We start from the raw sequence: 18669 nt of genomic DNA on the forward strand, positions 1-18669 counted from the left end.
GTCACACTGACCTACTTTCTATGGAGTATAAATAAGGGTTATACACCCACAAAACTGGTCCCAAGATGTTGCTGAAGGTATCGGTCATTATGCAATCATTGTCTGTGCTGAATCTCCGGTTTGACAAGTTCAAGAACACTGACTATGTTGTTAACCATTTAACACCCTGGCATTCCATGTGTGGGCATGTCATTATAAGCGAGGGAAAAAAAGGAAAGACTCTGACATACTGTTTTGGCATTTTGCCACACTCTGTCAAGTCTGTTCAGTTAACTGACTGGATGTTGCTCCTTTTCTGTACTAGGCCTACTTACCAGTTGTTAGACAACTAGTCCTCTGCATTTACAAGCAGTTAGCTATTAATACGGCAGCCAGGGAGCAGATAGGGGTTAAATGTCTTGGTCAAGGACACTTTTGACACATACAGTATGTGTCCAAATTCAGTAGCCGTGTCCTTCGAAGGAAAATAATTTGTACTAGGACCCCCATATGAGAAGATTGTTGTCTATACTCTATACTATAGGTGGGGACATAACAGTGGAGGGGGTGAAACCTCTGATGTGTAATCCTTATACATTCTCTCTCTCTTGGCTAACTTCTAGCTGGTGAAATTAAACTGGGGTCCCAGGGCCCCAGTTTGAGAACCACTGTTATAAAGTATAATCGTCTGTAACTCAATAACGTTAGCTAGTGGTCCTGCTGTAACACTTCTGCTTCTGTTTGACACTACTTAACATGCACCCCTAACCCCCCTAATTACCCTTAATAATTATCATTCTTATGATTGTATTCATTCTCTTGTTTTAATAGCCAGGATCACAGTCCATGGAGTTGAGTCAGCAGCAGTCCAGACTGTCATCTGAGGAGGAAAAGATTTGTCTGGGAGCATGGTGCTGTCCTGCTCCTTATCTCGCTCTATGAAGAGCAGCACTGTGAGAACTTTCCTTCCACAAAGATGACCAAATGCTGAAGGTCTACAAGGTGACGCTGGCACATAACATGCAGAGTCTGATGCTGGCAGAGCTACTTGTCCTTACTTACTATGTCCCATAGATGCTCTGCTGCACAAATATCCCAGCAGCATGAGTGGTTTTAAGACACCAGCCACCATCACTACATCTGTCCAACCTTCTGCCTCCGTTCAACACCATCACCGTCCTACCTTCACCCACTACCATCCCACCACCTACCACCGGAACAGATGAACAAGAGAATCAAACATATAAACGCAAAAGTGCAGAGAAACTCACTTGCTTACAAGGAGTATAGAAATGAAACAATGGAAAGAGACGCCTCTGCTCAGAAGAGGAAACTTCAGAACCAATTTATTTTACATTTACACGACATTCACATTGAATTACTGAATGACATTTGTCACTGTTAGGTGGGAACCTCATAATGTAGTTGTTCAGTCCCAAGCTCTTTAATGCTTTTCATTGGTTAAATATTTATAAAACCAACACAGACCTAACCACTTTTACATAATAAAAATATCTACAATTAAGCTCACAATGCATCGACATGGTGCAAGCTTGAAGATCGGCTATTTTTGCTACTATTGTGCGACACTGTATATGCATGGAATAAAGCAAAATAAAATCTCACTGAAAGCTTTTGTCAGGTCAAGTCCTAATCTGTGATTTGTGAAACAGCATGAAAGGAGTCCCCTCCACACAAGCGCTCTGTTTCCTAAACAATTAGCACATCATGATGTTTAGGCATTATCGTTCTACACCTATATGTTCTTGCTGTTCTACATACAGCCAACCAGGTGAAGAAATTTGCAGATTGAGGCTTTAACCTTAATTTGCTTTTATGGAATATCCGAGAACATTGGGGTTTATGGAAGATGCTTCTGAACAGGTATTCTATTGCTAGTTTGACCACTTCAAATACCATTTGATACTAATCTTAAAATAGCCAAATGGCGTAGCGACTTAGAACTTTAATGCATGAGTATGAAGAAGTGGGGCATTAAAAAATGCTTGGTGTAATGAATTATAAATGGAGTGAGTATGTAGGCGATGTAGCTCCTCTTCTGAGTAGCACCTGGCCCTGCAGCTCCCGGTCGGGTCCTGATGTTCCTCCTGTGTGTGGTGGCTCCTCCTGCCCAGCCTGTGTAGTAGATATAATGCCTTTGAAGACCTTTTTAATGCCAAATTGGCCAAATATTACGTAAGAAAGAGGCAAACATTGTGAAAATGGCCGATCTACTGGCTCACAATGCCTCACAAGTTTGGCTATTTTCACAATATTTATCTGTGGAGACTTAATGTAATGCATACCATTCCAAGTACTTGCAAGGGTGGGGGGTCCCCAGTTCAAATATGATTATTTTGGGGGGTCATGGTCGGGAAAGTTTGGGAACCCTTCACTTATGGCATACCTGGATCATGTCCTCCACACCCTCATTGGCTAGACACAGGTTATGAAGAACGCAGCCGGCCATGATACAACAACGGGATCCTTTGAAAAGTGCAAAAGCTCTGTATGGCAAAATGAAGGACAACCACAAGTTGCTGTGTATGCAGCAAGCAACATATAACACAGCAGTGATGGTTATGTTAGAAGTGTCTTGGCTATGACTCCAGAAGGATTGCAGAGATAGCTATTATGCTATTTGCATGTTCATGTGTCCTTCACAATGGGTAAACTGTTGTCTGATTTTCTGTAGTCAGTAAACTGGCACTATCTTCACAGTACTATTTATTGTACTAGTTATTATTATATTGTATTAATTATTATCCCTGATAGCTTTATTTTTCCTAGTAAATACCGGTCCATATCTATCGGTCAGATAATAATTAATTACATCAATAAACGGAGGAAGGTTATAATAGGTTATTTTTTGGGTTTATTCCAGAGAAGAGATCTTACAAGCGTTGGAATGCATGCATTGCATGGTTCCAGATATATTCTTCTGACGTTCAAACAGAGATACAGAGTAATTATACACATAACGTGGGGTAACGCCTTTCGTCATCACGTCAGCCGTAAGTTATGTCTTGAATGGCTCAGTTTCCTGGGCAACCAAGGTTGGGGTATCATTTATGCACAGTTTATAACAACAAATCCGTGTGGCAACGAGGTTAGCCTGCTATCTAATATTGTTGACATAGCTGAAGGGGCCCATCAGACCAAAACAATGTTGCAGGCTGCCTGAGAGGCACTGACACTTTTAACCATATTAACACATACAAATGGAAAATGGTACACTTTAGATCCATAAGAAAATGGTACAAAATCAGACCCATCAATCCCCTTGCCTAAGAAGAGATGTGACAATTTGTAAGTACACTATTTTGTATGTAGTTCATGTGGCTTGAATGGGCTGGTTATGATGACTGTATAGCTAGATAAGTTATAATCTGTCAATAAGCTTATATTAAAAGTTACCTGAATAACTCTGGTTTCCCAATAGTCACAGAACAATCTGCTTGGAGGCTGGAATGGACACTCGCCCAACTCTGCGTTCGTTGGTAATTTCCTCTTAAATTTGCGCTGTTAAGCAAGGCCAGATAAGTTTATTTGTATAGCTCATTTTAACAAGGCAATTCAAAGTTCTTTACACTATGTTAAAATTAAGACATGAAAAAACATAAAAGCCTAAGGACATGTCAAGGACCCGTTAGGATTCTGTATGTTGTGTTTGTCATTCTGAAGTGCATTTTGAAGTTGTCCTCTATATACTGACATGATACTGACCATGACACTGACATGATACTGACCTGATACTGACTGTGATACTGACCATGATACTGACTGTGATACATACTGACAGGATGCTGACAGCACACTGACAGGATACTGACTGTGATACTGACTGTGAGACAGGATACTGACATGATACTGACCATGATACTGACCATGATAACTTCTCTTTATATGCAGATCTTTGTTCTCTGTTGTAGTTGTTGCGCAGGGGCTGCCATCATATGCAGGAGGTCAGTTACATGCTGAGAAAGTAGCATAAACAAGTCATTAGCCAGATTCAAGAGATGTTTTTGTCACTCCCTCATACAAGTATGCAGTGGGAAATATAGGTGTGTATGCTCTGCTCTGCAGACTATACACACTTGGGAGTGCTGATTAGTTAACTGTCTCTCCCCTTGTACCACTGTTCTCAGACTAGTAGCATTCTTCTTCCCTGGGTAGAAGTTGTGTTAAGCCCCCTTGTTTAAAACTACCACACATCCGCCTTTCATAAACATGAAGCTATTCTGACTTGCATTCTTGCTCTGGTCCATAGCGTTAGGACTCTTATAGTAGGAGTTCTCCCAACGCTATGGACCAACAAATATCTGTTGTGTTGAGTCTGTTAAGTTGAGAAACTCAACTTAAAAGACTCCACATTTACATTTGTATAACTGTAGTGTAAAGTGTTGCTTACATTCTCGCTAGATACATTGTGGTTGTGGCGACTGCATCTTATATATTAGCTTTGTTCGAAGCTGTTGTTTTAGCCCTGAAACATATCTGTCATACCATGACAGTCATGGCGCTACTTACTTGTTCCGTTTTTTTTTTAGATGTTTACATTTACAACCAGTACATCTACATAAACGTTCAGATTTCAAATATAAAGTGCTGACCCCCGGCCACGGATGTTACAAGTTAAAGCGCACGGATCTTAGTACCGGTATCTTCCGTATTGTTCAATAAAAAGCTTTTTAATCCGATCGCCGGTCATTTTCTTTGAATTTTCTCCATATGCTTTCAACTACGCGCACCTATCGGTTGGGAGGTGTATTGCACTCTGATACATTATACAAAAAATTAAATACAAATAAAAATGGCAGCCGATCGGATTAAAATGCTTTTTATTGAACAATACGGAAGATCCCGGTACTTAGACCCGTGTGCTTTAACTTGTAACATCCGTGGCCGGGGGGTCTATATAGTTGAAATCTGAACGTTTATGTAGATGTACTGGTTGTAAATGTAAAATTTTCAAAAGACAGGAAAAAGTAGCGCCATGACGCTTGTGACAGACGATCGTCATGTGAACCATGGCTGTTGTTGTTATCATTCTGTGGCTGAGAAGCACAATTCTGCCCCCCACAGGAAGATGTGTTGTTTTTACTGATGGTTCATAAATCAGATGAACTCAGGGCGCTCTGACGTCACTGTCACTCACCGCCAGTGAGTGCGCTCAGAAAACCAGTGAGTTCTTTCTAACGCTCTGCCAGGCGCTCGGCTCTGCTTATAGACAAATAATTCCACTGCCCTGCGAGGGCTCCAACTGTAGTAACAATAAACAAACTACTTCGCTACTCACCGAAACAAAGGCTGTTTTGTGTTGTTGAAAGTCTATTCTCTAGGGTGGGAAGCCTCTCAGCACCCCATCTTCTCTGTATAATACACTTTTTGGGCAGAACATAAAATCTGACCGCCAGATGGAAATTATGTTATTTACTCCACTGCGCCCTCTACAGATATGGTCAATGGTAATTTATATAGACCATATCTGTAAAGGGCGCAGTGGAGTAAATAATATAATTTCCGTCTGGAGCCGACCAGGGCCCTATTCCACGAAAGGTGAATTAGAGCTAAAGCCTGGCTTTAACACCTATCCTGGCTTAATTTAGCCAGGATTAGGGATGAATCGGTTCCATGAAAGCTGAATTATCTTGAAGATTAGTTTAGCCAGTTCACCCTGGCTAAGTTTAGCCATGACTCGATTCCACGAAAGAGAATTGAAGCAAGCCTACCTTAGTTACCATGGCAATTTAGCTGTGAAGTTAGCCTGGTCAGGAGCAGGCTAACAGCCAAGCTTACTTAATCCAGTGCCTTTGTTCTTCAAGTTTTTCCACAGTTAATTCAACACATGTGTTTGTATATGGACTCATCATTTGAATGACCCTGCATTCAAATAAAATGAAATCAATACAATACGATATAATCAAATTAATTATATTACTGAAATAGTGTGTGACCATGAATCATAATTGTTTCACAATGACTCATGTGATATGTCATTGTCACTCTGTTAACACCATAGTTCATATTGTTGTTAGATGTTTGATAATATATTACAGATTTTTTTTTTAATATATAATATTATAAAAAAATGTATATATATATATATAGTCAATGGAGAAATTATTTTTTATTTGTTGTCCACCCTTGGAGTTACATCATGATGGCAAGGTAACTACACAACCCAAACCTCTACCAAAGTGGTCTTGCAAATGTGGGGTTATTGCATGTCCAAGTTCAAGGATTCTGCTATCGACTTTCATGGTCTTTTATAGAAATACGTGAAGCCTGGCTTCATTATCCTGGCTCGACACAGCCTGGCTTGACAAGGCCTAGCTCGACAAATTCGCTCCTTTTCAGCCTGGCTTGGCGTTCATGGAACGGAATAAACCAGGCTATACGGACCCGACTTTGTCAAGCCTGGATTTGACTTAAGGCCAGGCTTATTTAATTCACCTTTCGTGGAATAGGGCCCAGGGCTAAAACTGAGCAGTGCGTTCAGTGTAACCTCGCATCACCAGTCTTTCCACCTCGGAGGAAAGCCTGGTATGCGTTACTAAAGACCCATATGATCCGGTCTAGGCCACGCCTACTTAAAAAGAAAAAAGAAAAAAGAATCCTCTTTCCGGATTGTCGCGATCCGGTTTTGCGGTGCCGCTTTGTTTTGGTTCCCCAATCCCTATTTAAATGGAATCGAATTTCCCCGTGGGATAATACGGATAATACAGACGCTAAATAGTCTCCGGAAAGTACATTCACATTTATATTTAAAAAATAAGCTAAACTATGCCGCATCAAGGATTTTATTAGGACGGACCTATTTTGGGGTGACGTCTTTCCGGATTGTCGCGATCCGGTCGGCTGATGACGCGGAATACGCGCCCGGTGATGTAGGGCTACTTCCGCTCCCGACCGGATCATATACCCGAAAAGGAATGCTGCCCAGGCTACGTTCAGTGCCTATATATGAGGGGCCGTTTAGGCCAAAAATAACGAAACACTTTCACACACACTAACGAGACAGTCTTATACTTACTACTGCAATGCTTTTACATTCAATTTTGAGACACTTTCACACGCGCTGATGGGATCTCATCGCTAGGGGATCTCATCTTAAACAAGCTTAGTGCTTAATGAGACTCCCAGTTTAGTAGACCTTGTATTGTGAATTTGTACTTCCATGTACTGATGTTCTCATGTCTTACTAAATAAAGTATCAATCAATCAAAAACGCTCTTACATATCCTACTGAAATACTATACGTTCAATATTGAAACACTTGCACACTCACTACTGAAACACTCACATACATACATACATACTTTGTAAATCTATGCACGTTCATATGAAACTTTATACATACTCATCTGAATACTTACGCATACATATAAGAAACACATACGTATACATATATACTTCTGTGTCATATACACATGCATACGAAATGCTTGCACGCATACAAGTTAAACATTTATACATTTATATCTGAAACACTCACACATGCACATGTGAAAAGGGTGCATGTATATTGCTGAACACTTGTACATTTACAACTGAATTTCTTGTATATTATTACAAACTAAAATGAAAACTTTAGATGCATGTGCAGGCCTTTCACATGTATTCATACGAGTAATTTCAGTAGTATGTATAAATAAATTCAATAATAAGTATACACATAATGTCAGTGTTATGTATAAGTGAGTTCAGTATAATGTATAAAAGAGTTTCACATGTATTCATACAAGTGATCTAAGTAGTATGTATAAATGATTTCAATAGTGTATATAATATTGTGATGAATATGGATGAACACAGACTCGGTGATTGATGCTGTTGAATTCAGGTGTGGAAGATGAGCAGGGACTCAGTGATTGACTGCATTGGTTTCAGGTGGGGAGAGGACGCTGACACTATAAAACCTTCAGTTGGACATGGGTAGGGGATCGGAGCACCAAGTCTTGCGGTACGGCACTCTGGGGACGGGAGGGTCTGTTCGCTGGTTTTAGTCCTGCCGACGGAGAAGACAGATAGTCAGGACGAGGTGGGGGCACGGTGGCGCAGTCGGTAGCGCTGTCGCCTCACAGCTAGAAGGTCCTGGGTTCGATTCCCGCAGGGGACGCTGTGGGCGCTGGGGGGTTCTCTCCTCCGCGTCATCAGTGCCCATACCCTAGGTGGGGTTGGCGAAAGGGCCTTTCTGTGTGGAGTTTGCATGTTCTCCCCGTGTCTCCTAGGGTAGGTACCCTCACAAAAACATGCAGTAATCCTGGTCACTATACTGCCTCCCCCTGGCCAGCCGGGGCGCCTGATGGAGGGGAAGGGAACTGGTTGGAATAACGTGTTCCTTCCACGCGCTACGTCCAACCAGGGAAACTCTCCCATGTAAGGTGACAAGAAGGTCAGTTGGCTCTCATGCATTGAAGGAGGCATGAGCTCGGCCCTGGCCTCCCTAGGTTGGTAGAGGGAAGGTAGTGCCCAGGATTACATAGACAATTGGCACTGGGTGTAAAAAATAGGGTTACAAAATCGTGGGATAAAAAAAAAAAGATAGTTAGGGGGAGCTAGCTGTTTACGTAGCAGGAGGGGAGGCTACACTAAAGGTCTCCTGTAGTAAGATAGGGCTGGGAAATTAGTGGAGTGTCGTCCGCCTCGCTCCGCCGACAGCTGACATAGCCAAGCGTTGTCAGCACAGCACGCCGTCCAGCGAAGTTATTCCCTGGGGAGTTGGACGACGTCACAGCTCAGACCCCAGGGGGTCGCGCCACTAGGGGCGAGTTAAGTACTTGTTGTATATATTGTGTGTGCACATATAGGCCTGTATTTTATAGAGTATTTTATAGTGTTTAGTGCTTATGAAATGACCTGTTGTGTTACACTGTTTTGCCTGACCCTTTTATTATTATGTAGCCCACTGAGTATTTACTTTAATAAAGATCACTCTATTATATATTTATATCCTTTGTCTGTTGTGCTTTCAGGTTCTGACATTATATCTACAATTTGTAGTAACCATGGAAAACCCACATTTATTACAATATACACAATTTTAAAAGCATGTACAGATCATTTCACATGTATTCATACAAGTAATATCAGTGATGTATATAAGTATTTTTGATAGTATATGTAAATCATTACAATAGCATGTATAGATCATTTAACTATTATGTATACAATAATTTCACATGTATGCATACAAGAAATCTCAGTAGCATATGGAAGTGGTTTCAGTAACACCGGAAGGCACAGGCAGGTAAAGACCTGCGCGCGCACATCAGGAAGAAACTTCCAGAGAGAAGGAGAAGACAAAGGCAGCATGGCGGGGAACGGAAACACGAATGGACTGACCGATACAATGGCCCTGATAAGAAATATTTTACAATCGCCCACTTTAATTAATTCGATATCGAATACTAATATATCACCTACGCTGCTGAGAAACAATGGAGTCTGCATCCTCAAGTAATGATGATCTGGTCATGGTTTTATTGAATAATAAAAATAAAAAGAATAGAAGTGTTTCACCCAATATGGACCTTGAGAACAGAACCTCAAACAGTGTCTAGGGGAATTGTGAAAATGTACTGAAAGTACCAAAAGTAGAAGTAGGCTACCCATTTCACAAGTTTTCAAATGTATTAAAATCAGCAGATCTACAAGCGGAGGGTCGCTGGATAGTAATATCGCGCACAATCTGGCACACACACACACACACACACACACACACACACACACACAGTCACACACACACACACACACACACACACACACACACACACACACACACACACACACACACACACAGTCACACACACACACACACACACACACACACACACACACACACACACACACACACACACACACACACACACACACACACAGTGTGTTCCAGGCTGTTGGTTGGCTATTAGTAGTCACGTGACAACAACACACACACACACACACACACACACACACACACACACACACACACACACACACACACATGTCGCACAGACGCACACACATTAAAAGCTTCAACTTTTTCTTCACGGCGCTCGTGACTCAAAATGAGGTGTTTTTGTTTGTGTGTTACGCACTGGATTGGAACTATTTTTGCAATGTTATTCTTCACAGTTGACCTCAAAGAAAGGTAGGCCATAATATTGTTTTGTTGTTGTTGCTGGCTGGGTGAAGATCATAGTGTGTGTGTGGAGATGTAACCTAAGGTGCTTGGTTGTATGCTTTATCCAACATGACAGCCATGTAAACAAACAACCAATGTCATTTACAACTAAACGTTGCGCTCAAGAATGTTTTTGAAAACATTTGAAGTGAGAAATAGACGATGCAATAACCGAAAAGTGATTGTATTTGATCCTCTACAGTCGTTGTTTAGCGTGGGTGAACAACGGGGGAAATAGCAAAACGCTCGCCCCAAAACACAGTCGCCCCGGGGCAAATCCGGCGGTATTAGAGGCAAATCGGCAGTATATAGAATGGGGGGCGAGTGTGTTTTGGGGCGAGTTTTTTTTCATTTGGTCATTTGTTTTCCGAGGCAACAACGGGGGAAATAGCAAAACGCTCGCCCCAAAACACAGTCGCCCCGGGGCAAATCCGGCGGTATTACTGGCAAATCGGCAGTATGTAGAATGGGGGGCGAGTGTGTTTTGGGGCGATTATTATTTTTTTTTTCATTTGTTTTCCGAGGCGTACTGCATATATAAATATATATGCAACTTCAACAATGCAGGGAAAAATGCAAGCCTACAGTAGAACTACTAACAATTATTTAGCAAACCTGGCTGAGGGAAGCCAAGCTCCAACCATTTGATGCTCAAAGTTATCCTTATAACAGCAAGTAATTCAATTCTGTAGAGTTTACTGTATATCATTTAACATATTTGGTTATTTATTGCCTATGGGTTTCTTCATAAACTGACAGGTATTATTGCAAATATTTTAAGATGAGAAGGACCTTGCCAAATCAAGTATTAGCTAGCTGGAGAGTGACCTAGCTTAAAGGAGTAGTTCACCCACAAAATTACTTCTCTATCAATTACACACCCCATGAAGCATTGAATTCAAGGAGATGTCTTTGTTTTTGACGCATTCCTGAGCCAATAATTTGATTTGATTGAATATTTTATTAGGCAAAAAATGTAAAACAGCACTGTTACATTTAAAATACTTTGTCTAACAGGTCCGTTCATAAAAGTCCTTGCGGACTTGTTTCCAGTCATTGATTCCCGGAATGCGTCAAAAACAAAAAAATCAAGGCTTCATGGGGTGTGTAATTGATAGAAACAAAGTCATTTTGTGGGTGAACTATTTCTTCAAAGTTCCATTTAGAGTAACAGAGCCTGTCCAGTAGCCTACGTTGGCAATTGCATTACCCTGACTCTGTTTCACCAGAATGGAACAGAGCCTTAGGGCGGTTTCACACTGGATCCGTTTTAATTGAAAACGTTTCCCAGTTCGAATGCTGGCCTCAGTGGCCTGCATTCACATTGGCCAAGATCCAATCGCGCCAGAGAACACATGCATATATACCCCCGATCCTATAGGTGGCGGCATGCACATAGTGTTTCTTCTGTGGACACAGACGTCATCAACTCTGCGACAATGTTTGTGCTGGGCTCGCATTAATATAGGGTTTCAAAACCTGGTGAAACACTTGTGTGCATTAGCGCAAGATGAGGATACAGGAAACATTCAGTCTAAATGTACAGTTTACTAACCTTCACAACTACTACTACTTTTGCATTTGAAACTTTAAATTTCTCTAAATATTATAAACTTTCACGACAGCTTAAGTACAAAATGAAAAGGCAACTATAGTAGCCTACAGTGAAGTCGGACTGAATGATATATATATATATATATATATATATATATATATATATATATATATATATGCGCCCTGTGCTCTTCTTTTTCTCTATGAAGAAAAGTACAAGTACAGTTGACACAAACGCATTCCGCAACGCTGCCTGTCTGTTGTTTAATCTCATCCTCTGGACTGCAAAGCCATAGCTGGTCATGTAGGAAGGTGTGCGATAGGATCGCGCTTGCCATAGTCTCTAAAGTAATAATAATAATAAGAGAAAGTTCACTTTTGGTTATTTAAAAAGAGTTTCCTTATTTTATGTATTAATTTATTAGCCCTACATGGGAGAAACGTTAACTTTAGAGCTTTGGTTATAATTTAAAAAGACTAGAGCAGTTTATGTGCAGACTCACCTTTTTATTTTTATTTATTTATGATTTGTGGGTCCAGCACTGTGTGTAAAAAAGAACTGTGGGGACGTGCATCTCCTGCCTTTGTTCATATTTAAAATAAAAATTATATTTTCCAATGCAAGATCAGTGTGGTTATCTGCTCTATATTGTAATATCAAAAATAGTGGATCAACAAGCTCAATGTGTCGCATTGCACCGCATTTTCAGCTTGTAGCTTGGCTATTTTTGCTACTTTTGTGTGACACTGTATGACAATAGGGCATTCATTTATGATGAAAAAGCATTAAAAGTTGCAATATGGGATACAGGGTTTCTTCCTAACAGCAAAGATATGTAGTAGAGATCCAATTTAAATATCCGCACCAACCGTTTCTCCCGTATGTCAAAATATTATTATTTTCTGGTATTCCCCGTTAGTTTTAGTAGGCTATTAGTTGTGCGATGCGATCACAAAATGCATTGATTTAGCCTATGGAATGTCGGTGTGTCTTTTTTCTTTTTTTCAAACCGGTGCTGCGCTGACAGACGGCATCCAACATACAGGCGTCCAACACATGCGGCATCCAACGGATGGATGCCGCAACGGTTGGATTCCAGCCTACAGAGAGCACTGCTCTGCTGTGCTACTGCTTGGTGTGGATATGTTACGGCCATGGTTGAACCCCTGTGGATTGATCTGCGACGTGTTTTTGTTGGCTGTTTTTGTCGAGTTTATATACCGTCACCTATTCCAAATAGCGGGCCACTTCCGTCTAACGGTACGCTTGCTTTCACATTGCAGCTACCGTACCCGAAAACGCATGATCCGGATCCGAAACTGCCTCCCGAGGTGGTTTCGGGAACGGAACGGTTACCCGTTTCGCGGGTCGATTCGCTACATTCACACTAGCCAAGCGGTCTGGAGTGCGCTCCCGGGACCTGAGTGTGAAACGGCTCTTAATTAGTATCACTGGCAACAATATGGTTACTGTAGAGCCTAACAGTAGTGTACGTACAACATAGATACTGTACACATTCTGAAGTGTATATTCTTCTTGTTTTCCTCCTTTTTTTTTTACAGAATGTAGTGTGATGAACAAACATTGGATCCAAATTGTTGTATCATCTGTGGTAATACCCATAGCAGAAGACCTTCAATTCATACTAAATGTTGCTCAACAGACAAACGATGATGTTCATAAAACCCTGTCTTTATATACAGATTACATACTTTCCTTCAACAATAAAGGTAGCATATCTTATCATGCATCATGTAGATCAAACAATACCTGCACCATCTCATCAAGAAGACTGAGTAGGGTTCGTACAACATTGTTTAACATATGGAAAGATTGTTTCATGTGTGGGAAGGCCAGTACAAGACCAGAACATCTGACAACCATTATGACTGGTACAGGTAAGAGTGCCAGAGACGAGGTCCGTCATGCAACATCAGAAAGGTTGATGAAGTGCTCTCATACCCGAATCCCTTTGTGTATGATGCCAAATATCACAAAGCTGCCTTAAAACACTACATCTCTAAACGAAATATAGCAGCTGCCAGACGAAAATACAAATAAACTAGAAAAAGTGCTCCTCGGAGCACAAGTCTCCGCCAGGCCAGGTAGTTTATTGTGGCCTCCTGGTGGCGCTATAATAGGCCAATGTGAAAAGGGTGCCATTTCTTCTTAGGCCTTGCACGGCAATCGGACACTGCATTCATGATTTGAGGCATTTTGTTCAAAAAATGTGGTTTGCTAAATTAGACCTGCTGGTGGCACTATAACAGAACAATGTGAAAAGGGTGGCATTTCTTCCTCGGCCTAGTGGGAATGTGCGTGCAAAATTTCACGGAAATCTCGCACTGCGTTCATGATTTGAGGAATTTTGTTCAAAACGGACCTATCCTGCAAAAGTTGGATGGAATATGAAATATCGGACACATCCATCTTGATCACATGACTATAGAGATACTGTGTAGTTCTTTTCTCTTTTCTCTCTCTACACTACATCTCTGGGTGCTGTCATCCACTCCCATGGCTTTTCCTACCACTGCTATGCCGATGACACCCAGCTAATCCTCTCATTCCCCCCCTCTGATACCCAGGTGGAGACACGCATTGCTGCTTGTCTGGCTGACATCTCGGAGTGGATGTCGACAAACCACCTGAAGCTCAACCTGGACAAGACCGAGCTGATGTTCCTCCCGGGGAAGGGCTGTCCGCACCGAGACATGGCCATCACCATTGATAATGCTGTGGTGACCTCAACTCGGACTGCGAAGAATCTGGGTGTGACCCTGGACGATCAACTGACGTTCTCGGCAAACATCGCATCAGTGACGAGGTCCTGCAGATTCCTGCTCTACAACATCAGGAGGATTCGCCCCTTCCTCACGGAGAAGGCAGCCCAGGTGCTCATCCAGGCTCTCGTCATCTCCCGCCTGGACTACTGCAACTCCCTCCTTGCTGGTGCTCCGGCATCTGCCATCAAACCTCTGGAGCTTGTTCAGAAAGCTGCGGCTCGTCTGGTGTTCAACCGCCCCAAGTTCTCCCACACAACCATCCTTCTCCGCTCTCTACACTGGCTCCCCGTAGCGGCTCGCATCCAGTTCAAAACCCTGGTGCTAGCCTATAGGGCAGTGAAAGGAACAGCTCCTTCCTACCTCCGGGCTATGGTCGATGCCTACACCCCTGCCCGACCACTTCGGTCTGCCACCTCGGGGCGACTGATTGCCTCGTCACTCAAGGGTCCTTCTGGCCGATCCACACGGTCACGACTCTTTTCTGTTCTGGCCCCACAGTGGTGGAATGAACTTCCCACTGATGTTAGGACAGCAGAGTCACTGCCCATATTTCGCCGCAGGCTGAAAACTCACCTCTTCAGGAAACACTACCCTTCCTCTCTCCCTGACCTACTTGTTGTTAACTAGTTGTACGAACGCTTGTTTTCTATTGCTGTATTGTTTATTGGATTATTGGATTGTTTATTGGATCTTGTTTAGTCGATACACTTATTTGTTTTAGCTCATGCTCATTTGATTTAGCTATTTTGTCTCATCTGTTTAAGGAAATAGGTAGCTGATATATTGCACTTTTACCTTAGCGCTAGGTATACTCTTGGTTGCTTGTTTTTGCAGAAAATGCACTAAAGACTTCTGGTGATTAGTAGTTTTCGTTCCCTACCTATGTTGAATACACTTATTGTAAGTCGCTTTGGATAAAAGCGTCTGCTAAATGACTGTAATGTAATGTAATGTAATGTAATGTTTACCGATTTACGTGATTTTTGGGCAGAATCTGAAGGAGTAAGAGCAAAAAAATGTGTTTTACAAAACTCAGCCTCCTGGTGGCGCTCTAAAAGGCATATGTGAAAAATGCACGGCAAATGTTTTTCCTTGGCCTCTAAGGAGTGTGCGTGCAAAGTTTCACGCAGATCGGTGCAGTTATAGCTAAAAACGTGAATCGGCCAGTTATAGCGCCACCATGAGGCTGATTTGAACGTTTTCAAGTGGCATTTCTTCCTGGGCCAAGTGGGAATCTACGTGGAAAATGTCACGAAAATGGCATGCTGCGTTCATGATTTGAGGCATTTTGTTCGAAATGAACCAATCCTGCAAACTTTGGAAGCCAATTTTAGCCAATCAGGATGGAATATGGAAAATCAAAACAGATCCGTGTTGATCACATGGCTATGGAGATACTGTGTACCGAATTGCGTGTTTTTTGGACAAAATCTGTAGGAGTAATATCAAAAGATGTGTTTAGCAAAAGTCGGCCTCATGGTGGCGCTATGACAGGTTGATCTGAAAAATTTGGGGCAGAGGTTCTGCTGTGGCATCCAGGGAGTGTGTGTGTGCAGTTTCACAGCGACCGGGTCAACGGTGGCGGAGATTAGCTGGTCGCAGACAGAAGGACGGACACACACACACACGGACGGACGGACGGACGGACGGACAGGGGGCAAAACATACTCTCTCGCCATGCCTTTCGGCCTGGCGGAGACAATAATCAGAACACCAGACCAGTATCTTTGACAAAGTTTGTATTAAGCTCACTGCAGTCATTGACAAAACTGTTTTCTCTGAAGAAATGAAAGTGATGACACTAAACTTCTTGACTGAGAGTTGTGATGACATACTGAAAACACTGGTCTATGCCTTTTCTCAATATACTGTATCTGCAGCTCTTGTAGTATTTGCCTCTCAAAGAGATCTTCACTGGGCTGTTGTGTTTCACAGTCTTCTGTCTCCTGTGTTTTATGTGCAGCTTCTCTCATTGCATACTGTACGATGGGCACACCTTCAGAGCATACCACATAAGACTTTCCAGCTCGTTCTACAAATTGTAATGCTGTATGAGCTTTTCCTTCAGTTGCCAGGATCTTATCTTCATTTAGTGTGTTGGTTGGCACATCTCATCTTCTTCCTCAGACCTCAGTGTCTTCAGTATGTCATCATAACTCTTAGTTTAGTGTCATCACTTTAATTTCTTTAGAGAAAACAGTTTTGTCAATGACTTCAGTGAGCTTAATAAAAGCTTTGTCATTGATACTGGTCTGCTGTTCTTTTTCTTTTATCATCTGGAAGCTGCTATTCTTCGTTTAGAGATGTAGTGTTTAAGGCAGGTTTTATGATATTTGGCATCATACACAAAGAGATCTGCATACGAGAGCACCCGATGATGTAGAACTTCATCAATCATTCTGATGCTACATGATGGACCTTGTCTCTGGTACTCTTACCTGTACCAGTCATAATGGTGAATATCAGATGTTCTGGTCTTGTACTGGCCTTTCCACAAATGAAACAATCTTTTTGTATGTTAAACAATGTTGTATCAACCCTACTCAGTCTTCTTGATGAGACTGGAAATGCTGCAAATGCTCTCACTATCAACATTCGCAACTGCTCATTATTGTTGGTCTTACTGGAGTAGTTTTCTCTATTATGATACACTAGAAGTTCTGCCCGCTACGCGGGCAGAATTCTAGTACCCCCCCCTACCCCCCCCCCCCCTAACCCCCCCAAAGAAAATGTCGTTTGGGGGTACAAAATCATGGGATAAAAAATAAAAAAATAAAAACCCAGAGGGTCGCCCCCCCCCCCCCCTTAGGGGTCCCTGGGGTCTCCAGGCCGTGACCTACAGACACGGCGAAGGAAAACTGTGAAGCCACAGCCACGCATGCAAGATGTTGCACATGAACTCTGCAGCCGCACTGAGGCGCTCCAACACAAACACTCTGACATTAAGCTTCACACAACAAACATCAGCAGCACACACAACATTCACCACAATGACAAACAAATTACGTCCGCGCAAAAATAAGCGAGGGCTCGCTTATTTTGGGGTTCAAAAATCGTGGGATAAAAATTTCCCCCAAAAAAGTTTTAAAATTTTTAACAGCGCATCGCGTCCTGCCGTCCTTCCTCTCTCTCCATCTCCTTGTCTCTCTCTCTCTCTCTCCCCTCTGGCTCTCTCTCTCTCCCCTCTGGCCCTCTCTCTCTCCCTGTCTTCCTCTCTCTCTCTCCCTCCCTCGTTCCCTCTCTCTCTCTTTCCCTCCCTCCCTCTCTTCCTCTCTCTCTCTCTCCCTCTATGTCTCTCTGTCTCTCTCTGTCCGTCAGCGAAAATTCTCTCGCTGTGTTTGGCTAACTATTCTCTCTCTCCCACCCTCCCTCTCTCTCCCCCTCTCTCCCTGTGTGTTTTGAGATGGCCATGCCCAAAATAGGTTGACTTATTCGGATACATGCGTGTGACTGGCCGCCCCTGCCGGTTCTCTGAATTTTTATTTTTAAATAGGCTCTGTCATGATTAATTGACCACACATATGAAGTGAAACAACTAAATTCTATCCAAACGATATGTTATAAGTGAATTCCGTGCCTCAAAGAAGAAGTTTGAGAGCGTTTTATAAGCTAAAGTAAGAAGTGAAGGCACTCGCACCCTGACTCGCACAAACAACAATGGCTGCCGTTCGTCTTTTGTCGGCTGCACTCGGAGCCATTCGGGCTCACTCGAACTCGCCACCTGATTGGCCAACTTTTGCTGTCAATCACAGAACGATGAGCGACGACGCTGTTGGGTTGCCATGTCCAGGTGTTGTAAGCGTGAAGTGGGTGTAAATTGGTTAGAGAAAGTGCGTCCGACGCATGCGCAGTGCGCAGCTTTGTGTTTTTTCATGAAGCTGGTTGCTTGTTGCTCGCGCACGATCTGGCAACAGCGGTGCATACGCATGCGCAGTGAGCAGTTTTGTGTTTTTTCTTCCCACTTCGTTCGTACAGCCAGTTTGCGGATTGTAGTATAGATGATAAGATATACTACCTTTATTTTGAAGGAAAGTTTATCATCTGTATATGGAGACAGGGTTGTATGAACGTCATCATCTCTCTGTTGAGCAACATTATTGAAGGCCTTCTGCTGTGGGCTTTTTGACATATGGGTCTTGTTTCTTTCCTTTTTCTAAATCTTTACCACAGATGATACGAAG

The 18669-nt window shown here is 42.4% G+C and overlaps 1 long non-coding RNA gene across 1 annotated transcript in view; it reads left to right on the forward strand.

Annotated features, from left to right (window-relative positions):
• The first annotated feature begins 9991 nt into the window (after positions 1-9991).
• The window catches only part of LOC308073638, a 40850-nt gene continuing 32172 nt past the window's right edge, over positions 9992-18669 (forward strand). Inside the window, exon 1 of the long non-coding RNA XR_013932019.1 lies at positions 9992-10114. This is a non-coding gene — a long non-coding RNA (uncharacterized lncRNA). The remainder of the gene's footprint in view (positions 10115-18669) is intronic.

Source organism: Gymnoscopelus braueri (assembly GCF_963280865.1).
Source record: "Gymnoscopelus braueri genome assembly, chromosome: 18".
Lineage (NCBI taxonomy): Eukaryota > Metazoa > Chordata > Actinopteri > Myctophiformes > Myctophidae > Gymnoscopelus > Gymnoscopelus braueri.